This window comes from Nicotiana attenuata, unplaced genomic scaffold (genome assembly GCF_001879085.1).
Source record: "Nicotiana attenuata strain UT unplaced genomic scaffold, NIATTr2, whole genome shotgun sequence".
In the NCBI taxonomy this organism is placed as follows: domain Eukaryota; kingdom Viridiplantae; phylum Streptophyta; class Magnoliopsida; order Solanales; family Solanaceae; genus Nicotiana; species Nicotiana attenuata.
The window spans coordinates 97,279-106,335 of record NW_017670361.1 but is presented as its reverse complement, the minus strand read 5'-3'; positions in this window follow the sequence as shown (position 1 = coordinate 106,335).

Genomic DNA, 9,057 nt, shown 5'->3' with positions numbered 1-9,057 from the left:
AATACTATATATACCAAAAATCTAAGCAAAAAAGGACATTTTTCAATGGGTATGGTTGAAATTCATTGAAAATATATAGATGAGTCAATATACAAAGTTTGAGGAAGATTATAGATGATTTGGACTACTTTGGTATCAAAATTCATAGTTAAAATCGAGTTCAATTTTTTTTTCCTGTGATGTATCACACACAGGTATACATGAATATATATGTAATATACATTTGATACAAATACGATACATATGTAATACACAAATGATACACGGTGTGATACACATGCCATTTTTTTCATGTTCATCTTCTACTTCAAAAATTCAATTCAAACCACCTCAAAACTCCACCAAATCATCCCAAAACAGAGATTCAAGCTCCTTAAGCTGTGTCAATAAATTCTAATAATACCCACTCAAAAAATTTCAAAAATTTGACCTTTTTTGGCTACAACTAGTTAATTGGCTAATATTGGTAATAGTTGGCTAATATTAATAATATTTTATGAATTGGACAACTTTTATAATAAGCTACTTATAAATCGACATAGCTGTTAGTTTCTCAAAAAATAAAAATAAATAATAGTGGGCATTGTATGGCGCAAATTCGAATTAAGAGTTTATTTTTGAATCAAGAGGAAAAATAGACTTTCTCTTTCCATGACATCACCTTTCTACTTTTTCTTCTTAATGGATATTTCAGATAATGCAAATGCTGATTTGTAGATCTGCAAATTGTGATTGATGAAAGCCTAAGTGACATTCAAATATAATAAAGGGATTTTTACCTGGCTATACTATATTAGAAATTTATTTACCTATGTTCTCTATGTTTGCAGTTTTTGATAAATATTTAGGTTTTTCTTACAACTTGTATACATTTCTTCTTAAAAGGCTCCCATCCCATTATTAGTGTCTTCAATTAAGGGATTCAATTACATCCTTTCCTTCTTTTTCCCTTCTCCTCTTCTCTCTCTCTTTTTTAAAAAAATAAATCAAAATCTCTTAATCTACGTCCAGAATCTCCATCTTCTCTCTTCATCATTGCCTACAACTTTATATTAATAAAAAATATTCAGAAATTGTATGATAACTGTATCATAATTATGTATTTATAGTTGAATTGTATCAGACACATCAATGCTTAAAATATAAATGTATCATACTTGTTTCACAATTGTATCTAACTTGTATCTGGTACATTAATTCCCAAAATAATACCTGATACAATACTAATAAATTAATATAAAATTATCATATTTGTGATACAAATTGTGAAATTCGTCATGAATTCACAACTGCTCGTAACAATATACAATGAATATACAATTATCATACATTTGTAATACAATTCCTGCAACAATTATGATACATATACAATTATAATACAGTCGCGATACATTTCTGAAAAGTTGTGATACAATTATGATCTTCATTTTCCTCAAGTTTCAATCACAACTTCACACTAAAAAATTAATATAATAGTATTATACTTGTATTAGTATTGTATCCACTACTTACCCACAACTTGATTGTAGAGCAAAATTTTGAATTTCTTCTTTATTTGAGATTTTGGATAATTGAAAGAGAGAAATCGGATATCAAAAGCTTTGGAAGAAGAAAGAATCTGCAATTTTGGGGTGATAATAGTGGACGATTGAAAGAGAGAAATCAAATATCAAAATCTTTGGAAGAGGAGTGAGTAAGCGAGATTTTTGGGTTAGAAAGATTTTGGGAATCAGTGGGTAAGGGAGAATTCTTACGGTGGGAAAGTACAAATTTGGGTAATTGTTAAAGAAAGAGAGAAGATGTTTTTTTAATCCTTTGGAAAAGGAAGAGAATATTAAATGTAGGGGGTATTATGTGTAACCGATATGCTATATTTAAGGTGTGTTGCATTTCCTCTTTTTTATGGTTTTGTATAAAACTAGTAAATATAGGTATATAAAGTAATTAAGAAGGAACCTAAATAAAGGTAGTAAATAGGTTTCTATTATAGTATAGCTAGGTAAAAATTCCTATAATAAAACGAGGATGAAATATGAACCCAGTAAAACTCGATCTAGACTATCAAAAACTAGATAACGGATCGGCAGAATAAAATCCGGACGACATTTCTTAGTGGAAAATATAGGGAAATCTACACTATATAGTCGCTCCAAAAAATAATAGCTGAAAAATATAATTTTTTTGTATATTAATATATAATATACATATTATACATAATCATTATATATTTTTTGTATATTTTACTAACGGATGTAATTTATTTTTACCGACTGGCTAACTGTGTAGCTTTCCCGAAAATAAATGAAAATTTTCAGAAACCACTATGTTTTAGTGATTATTAGCTTGCTATAGCTATGTTTTCAGTTGTTATAGACTGTATTCGATGTATTTTTGCTATTGTATTCATGAATATATTAGCAGAACTCGGTGGAAAACAGGGGAGTCCATCTAAGCAGAGAATGTATTTGACTGTATTCGCGAGCTGTATTCGTGAATACAATAACGAAATTTGCGAAAAAAGCTCTTCAACTGTTAAAAAAGGTAAGTGAATCAATTAACGCGATGAACTCCTAATATAACTCAACAAACTCAATTATAACACACAAATTTGTATTTCCAGTTGTAGAAAAGATTGTCAACCGAAAAAACCCCCCAAAAACAGAGCAATCTTTAGAAATTCAATCTATCCTTTCTTTTTTTAGTGGTATCTTTACTAAAATATTTTTTAGTGGTAACTTTACCAATAGATTTATATACTGTAATTATATAATTACATTAAATAAAGTTAAATACATTGAATACATGAAGTATAGCAGGTCATCTATAGTGCAAAAACATATGAATACATACTGCAGATATATTTCAATACATATATACATCTAAATACATAAATTATATTAATTAGAAAAACATATGAATACATTCGTGGAATACAGCGTGACAGTGAATACAATGAAATACATGGGATACAACGAGATACATAGAAATACAATAAGAAAAGACAGTGAATACAATGAAATACATGGAATACAACGAGATACATTGAAATACAATGAAAAAAAGGTAACAGACTCTTCAAGTTCCTCAGCCCCAAACTCCATCCCCAATCCACCGATATCTAGGACGCCGTAATGTGGGGCATTGCCGCCGGTTAAATGAAGACAACTGTTAAAGAAGCACCAATTTAAAGGATCAAAGAGAAACTAGAGACAGAACTTCTTCAGATCTCACAAGGCAGACATGAACAATCAATGCAAAATCTAAAATTTTTTTAGAATGTGTAACACAACTATGTGAAAGAAATCGCCGGCCGGAGGAGGGGGTTAGGGGTGACACAACAAGGAAGGGGGGAAGTGGTCGCCGGCTGGATCTGTCGTTGGCGGAACACAATCCCTGCTAGGGTTTCTAAAAGCAAGGGAGAAAAAAACCAGAGGAAAAAGAGAAGAAAGAGGAAAGAGAAAGGAGGAGAGAGGGAAGAGAGGGGGAAAGAGAAAAATAATACACAGTATATTTAATGGCTTAAAGGTAGGAAGTGGTCATAAATAGATATTTTGCTATAAAAGTTAAAAGGTAGCTATAGGAGATAATTTTTTAAATGGTATTATTTATAATAAATAATGTATCAACCTTTGCTATAGGAGGTAAAATTTTCAAAATAAATAGGTGCATGCTTCAAAAGAGGTGGGCCAGTCCAAGCATTGACCAGAAATGGTTGCGACTCTCAGGCCCACTTGGATCTCAAATTTGAGTTATACGTTGCTTCACTCTAACCCTTTCTTCAGTTTCCATGCATTTTGTACCTTTTTTTTTTTTTTTTTTAGTTTTAAGTCTAAGGAAAAAGTCATAATAATAATTTCACACCAAGAAATTTACAGGAAAATTTTAAAATATAGCCTATCAAAGCTAGAGTCAAAAGAAAAAAGGCAATTCCTAACTGAAAAGGATTATTATGCTAAGTAGTACAACTATTGTATACGGTCGAAATCAGGCACGCCCGATTTCCCAGGCTCGAGGGATCGCCTTAGGTCCGAGTTCAAGTAAGCTCGAGTTCGAGGTCGACAGACTACACTTGAGCTCGAGGATGGAATGCAATGCCCGAAGATAGGAGTGCGAGGAATACCGAAGTCGAGTGTGATTCGACCCCGAAATTGTATCGTTATGGATTTGTAACAGAATGAGCTAGATTTCTGCCACGTCCCCAAGATCATGGCGCAAATCCCGGAATAGGATTGTACGATTCCGTATCAGGCGGTTAGACAGCTGTATCAAGAATATTCCTTAATGTAAATAGAAATATACCTTATTTAGGGTTCATCTATTATATAAAGGGGACGCCAATCATTTGTAACATCCTCACATCATTGGCAAGAATATACTATCCTACTTTTCTCTCTTACTGTTCATCAGAATTGTCCTTTTATATTTATTGTTCTTAGTTTATTGCTTTTATCCATCTCGAAGTCACTAAGCTCGAGGTCACCACTGCTGAGTAACATTGGTTTGATTCGCTTATTTCTTTCATTTCTACTTTATATTTCTTGATTATTAATTGGTATTGAATTTAATCACATATCTTTAAAACCACACATCAAATTTAATTGTTACTCGTATTTTCGAGGTAAAGAGTTTGGCGCCCACCGTGGGGCTAAAGATAATAGTGATTATTTTTTTACTGATTCTCATTACACACGTTATTTTTACACTTTTTCTTGTCAAAATTTTTTGATTCTCAGGCTGAAACATGTCTAACTCACAAAATGCACCTGCTCATGACAACGAAGGTCTTGGTGAAAACAACAATATAGGTGTCGGTGTACCACCAATAAACCCTGGGGAAGTGCCAAACATGGAACCAGTTGATGTTAGTTCACACATTGCTCTAAACGCGGATTTAGGCACAGACCCCGGAGGGAGTGTACGCAGGGAAGCCCGACCTGGTGGCCAAGGAACACAAGGAGTGGGTGATGGGAAAATCAGCCTCCAAGTGATATTCGAGATGCTGCAAGCCCAACAGATCGCCATTGCTCAACTTCAAAGTCAAAATAAGACTCCGAGTGTAGCTGAACACGAAAACAATCGACGTGCTGAGCCAGCACCAGAGAGATCAAATGGAAATGACTCGGGGACTGACCCCACCATAATGAGGATGCTCGAAGAGCTCACCAAGAGGATCGATTCCGGAGAAAAGAAGATTGAAGACAATGACAAAAAGGTGGAAACTTATAACTCCCGTGTTGACCAAATACCGGGGGCACCCCCAGTTTTGAAAGGATTAGACGCCAAGACGTTCATACAAAAACCATTCCCTCAGAGCGTAGCTCCGATGCCTATTCCTAAGAAGTTTCGCATGCCCGATATACCCAAATATAACGGGACAACCGATCCTAATGAGCATATTACTTCATACACTTGCGGGATCAAAGGAAATGACTTGAATGACGATGAAACCGAATCAGTCTTATTGAAAAAGTTTGGAGAAACATTGTCGAAAGGAGCTATGATTTGGTATCACAACTTACCTCCTCACTCTATTGACTCATTTGCTATGTTAGCAGACGCCTTCGTAAAAGCGCACGCCGGGGCCATAAAGGTGGCCACAAGAAAATCGAACGTCTTCAAGAATAAACAAAGGAACAATGAGATGTTAAGGGAGTTCGTGTCCAGGTTCCAGATGGAACGAATGGAGTTGCCACCGGGCTTGGATGACTGGGTAGTACAAGCTTTTATGCAGGGTTTGAATGAACTGAGCTCGATTGCGTCTAGATAGTTAAAGCAGAACCTGATCGAGTATCCGGCTGTGACATGGTCAGATGTGCACAACCGTTAGCAATCAAAAATCAGGGTCGAGGACGACCAGTTGGGAGCACCCTCGGGTTCAGTTCATCCTAATAGATTCGCAGCCAAACCCCCGAGGGATACAGACAGGGAATCAAGATTGAACAAGGAAGGGTATCAGCCGTACATCGATCGAAGAAACAACAGGTCGGGTCGAAACACCCCCAGAAATGATCGGAAAAACGATCGAGGTCAAAGTTCTCGAGGGCTCATGAGTAAGAGCGGGTTCGATAAGCATACCGACCCCGCAGAGGCACCTCGACTGTCGGAGTACAACTTCAACGTAGATGCATCGGGGATTGTGTCAGCTATTGGAAGAATCAAAGACACCAAGTGGCCCAGGCCTATACAAACTTAGCCTTCTCAAAGGAACCCGAACTTGATGTGCAAGTATCATGGCACACATGGTCATAGAACAGAAGATTGCAGGCAGCTAAGGGAAGAAGTGGCTCGATTGTTCAACGAGGGCCATCTTCGAGAATTTCTAAGTGATCGAGCCAAGAATCACTTCAGGGAGAGAGATGCAAGAAAAAATGAACAAGAAGAACCTCAACATGTAATCCACATGATCGGTGGCGTTGGCGGTGTCGATGTCCCGCAAGGACCTGTGTTCAAACGCACCAAGGTGTCGATCACAAGAGAAAAACGGACTCGGAGCTATGTGCTCGAGGACGCCTTATCATTCTACGACGAGGAAGCAGAGGGCATATCTTAACCACACAACGACACCCTGGTAATTTCTATCCTTTTAAATAAAATTCAAGTTAAACGTGTTCTAGTGGATCCAGGTAGCTAAGCAAATATAATCAGATCGAGGGTCGTAAAGCAGCTCGGCCTACAAGATCAGATTGTACCTGCATCCCGGGTCCTAAATGGCTTCAATATGGCAAGCGACACAACAAAGGGAGAAATTATCTTGCCAGTAAATGTAGCCGGGACCATACAAGATACTAAATTCCATGTCATCGAAGGTGACATAAGGTATAACACGCTCCTCGGGAGACCATAGATACACAACATGAGGGCAGTACCTTCAACTCTTCATCAGATGATGAAGTTCCCAACGGAGGATGGAGTGAAAACGGTTTACGGGGAGCAACATGCTGCAAAGGAGATGTTTGTAGTTGAGGAGGTAGTGCCGATACCAGAGCCTTCGACCTCGGAGAGATCGGGCACCAAAGGTAAGCAGGCGGCTAAATAGCAATCACCGTCCCCAGCCTCGTCGGAATCAGAGCAACAGGTAATCGAGGACAAAGAAGAGGATTTCCTTACTCCTCGAATCTTCGTCATTCCCGAAGAGTCCGATGCAACCAAGTCAACTGTCGATGAGCCGAAGCAGGTCATACTGATCGAATACATGCCCGAGAGAAAGGTATACCTGGGAACAGGATTAACCCCCGAACTCAGGAATAAACTCATTCAATTTCTTATTGATAATATGGATTGTTTTGCTTGGTCCTATTTACATATGACAAGGATTCCACCGGAAATCACCACGCATCGGCTAAGCATCGACCCCGGGTTCAAACCGGTGAAGCAAAAAAGGAGACCCCAGTCCGAGGTAAAACCTGCGTTCATAAAGGACAAGGTAACCAAACTCTTTAAAATAGGGTCTATTCGGGAGGTAAAATACCCTGAGTGGTTAGCCAATGTAGTTGTAGTTCCTAAAAATGGAAACAGACTTAGAATGTGTGTAGACTATAAGGACTTGAACAAAGCATGTCCGAAAGATTCTTTCCCACTGCCCAACATCGATCGTATGATCGATGTTACGGCCAGCCACGTGATCCTAACTTTTCTCGATGCCTACTCCGGGTACAACCAGATTCAGATGAACCCGGAGGACCAGAAAAAGACTTCATTTATTACTTAGTTTGGAACTTATTGTTACAATGTAATACCCTTCGGGCTAAAAAATGCAGGAGCTACATACCACTGCCTAGTTAACAAAATGTTCGAAGAACAAATAGGTAAAACAATGGAAGTTTATATTGATGATATGATGGTTAAGTCCCTGCGCGCAGAGGACCATTTAGATCATTTGTAGGAAATATTCGAAATCTTGAGGAAGTACAACATGAAGCTTAACCCGGAGAAATGTGCCTTCGGGGTCGGCTCGGGTAAGTTCCTCGGCTTCATGGTGTCAAATCGGGGTATCGAGATTAACCCCGATAAAATCAAGGCCATCGAGGATATCACAATCGTGGATAGCGTGAAGGCCATGCAAAGGCTACCAGGGCAAATACATACTTTGGGTCGATTCATTTCGATGTCGTCCGATCGAAGTCATCGTTTCTTTTCCTTGCTCAAAAAGAAAAAGGATTTCGCATGGACCCCGGAATGCCAACAAGCGTTGGAAGAACTAAAGCGATACATATCGAGCCCGCCTTTGCTTCACACCCCGAAGGTAGATGAAAAACTTTACTTATATTTGGCAGTATCCGAGATAGCGGTAAGTGGTGTACTAGTTCGAGAAGAACAAGGTACGCAATTCCCTGTTTATTATGTAAGCCGAACTCTAGGAGATGCTGAAACCAGATACCCTTACTTAGAAAAATTAGCACTTGCATTGATAAGCGCATCTAGAAAGCTAAAGCCATATTTTCAATATTATCCCATATGTGTATTGACCACTTACCCCCTTCGAAATGTTCTACATAAGCCCGAGCTATCGGGCTAGCTGGCCAAATGGGCCGTCGAACTTAGCGGGTATGATATCGAATATCAACCCCGTACCGCCATAAATCTTAGCTGACTTCGTGGCTGATTTTACGCCGACCCTCGTACCCGAAGTGGAGAATGAACTCCTGCTAAGTTCGGACACATCATCGGGGGTATGGACCCTTTTCACGGACGGTGCTTCGAATGTGAAAGGGTATGGGCTTGGCATTGTCTTGAAGCCACCCACGGGTGATACCATTGGACAATCTATCAAAACTTCTATATTGACTAACAATGAGGCCGGGTATGAGGCCATGATTGTAGGTCTCGAGCTAGCTAAAAGCTTGGGAGCAGAAATCATCGAAGCTAAGTGCGATTCTCTATTGGTGGTAAACCAAGTAAATAAAAGTTTCAAAGTTCGAGAGGATAGGATATAACGATACTTGGATAAGCTACAAGTAACTTTGCACCGCTTCAAGGAGTGGACTTTGGAGCATGTACCTCGAGAACAAAATAGCGAGGCCGATGCACTTGCTAATCTGGGATCCTCGGTGGAAGAAG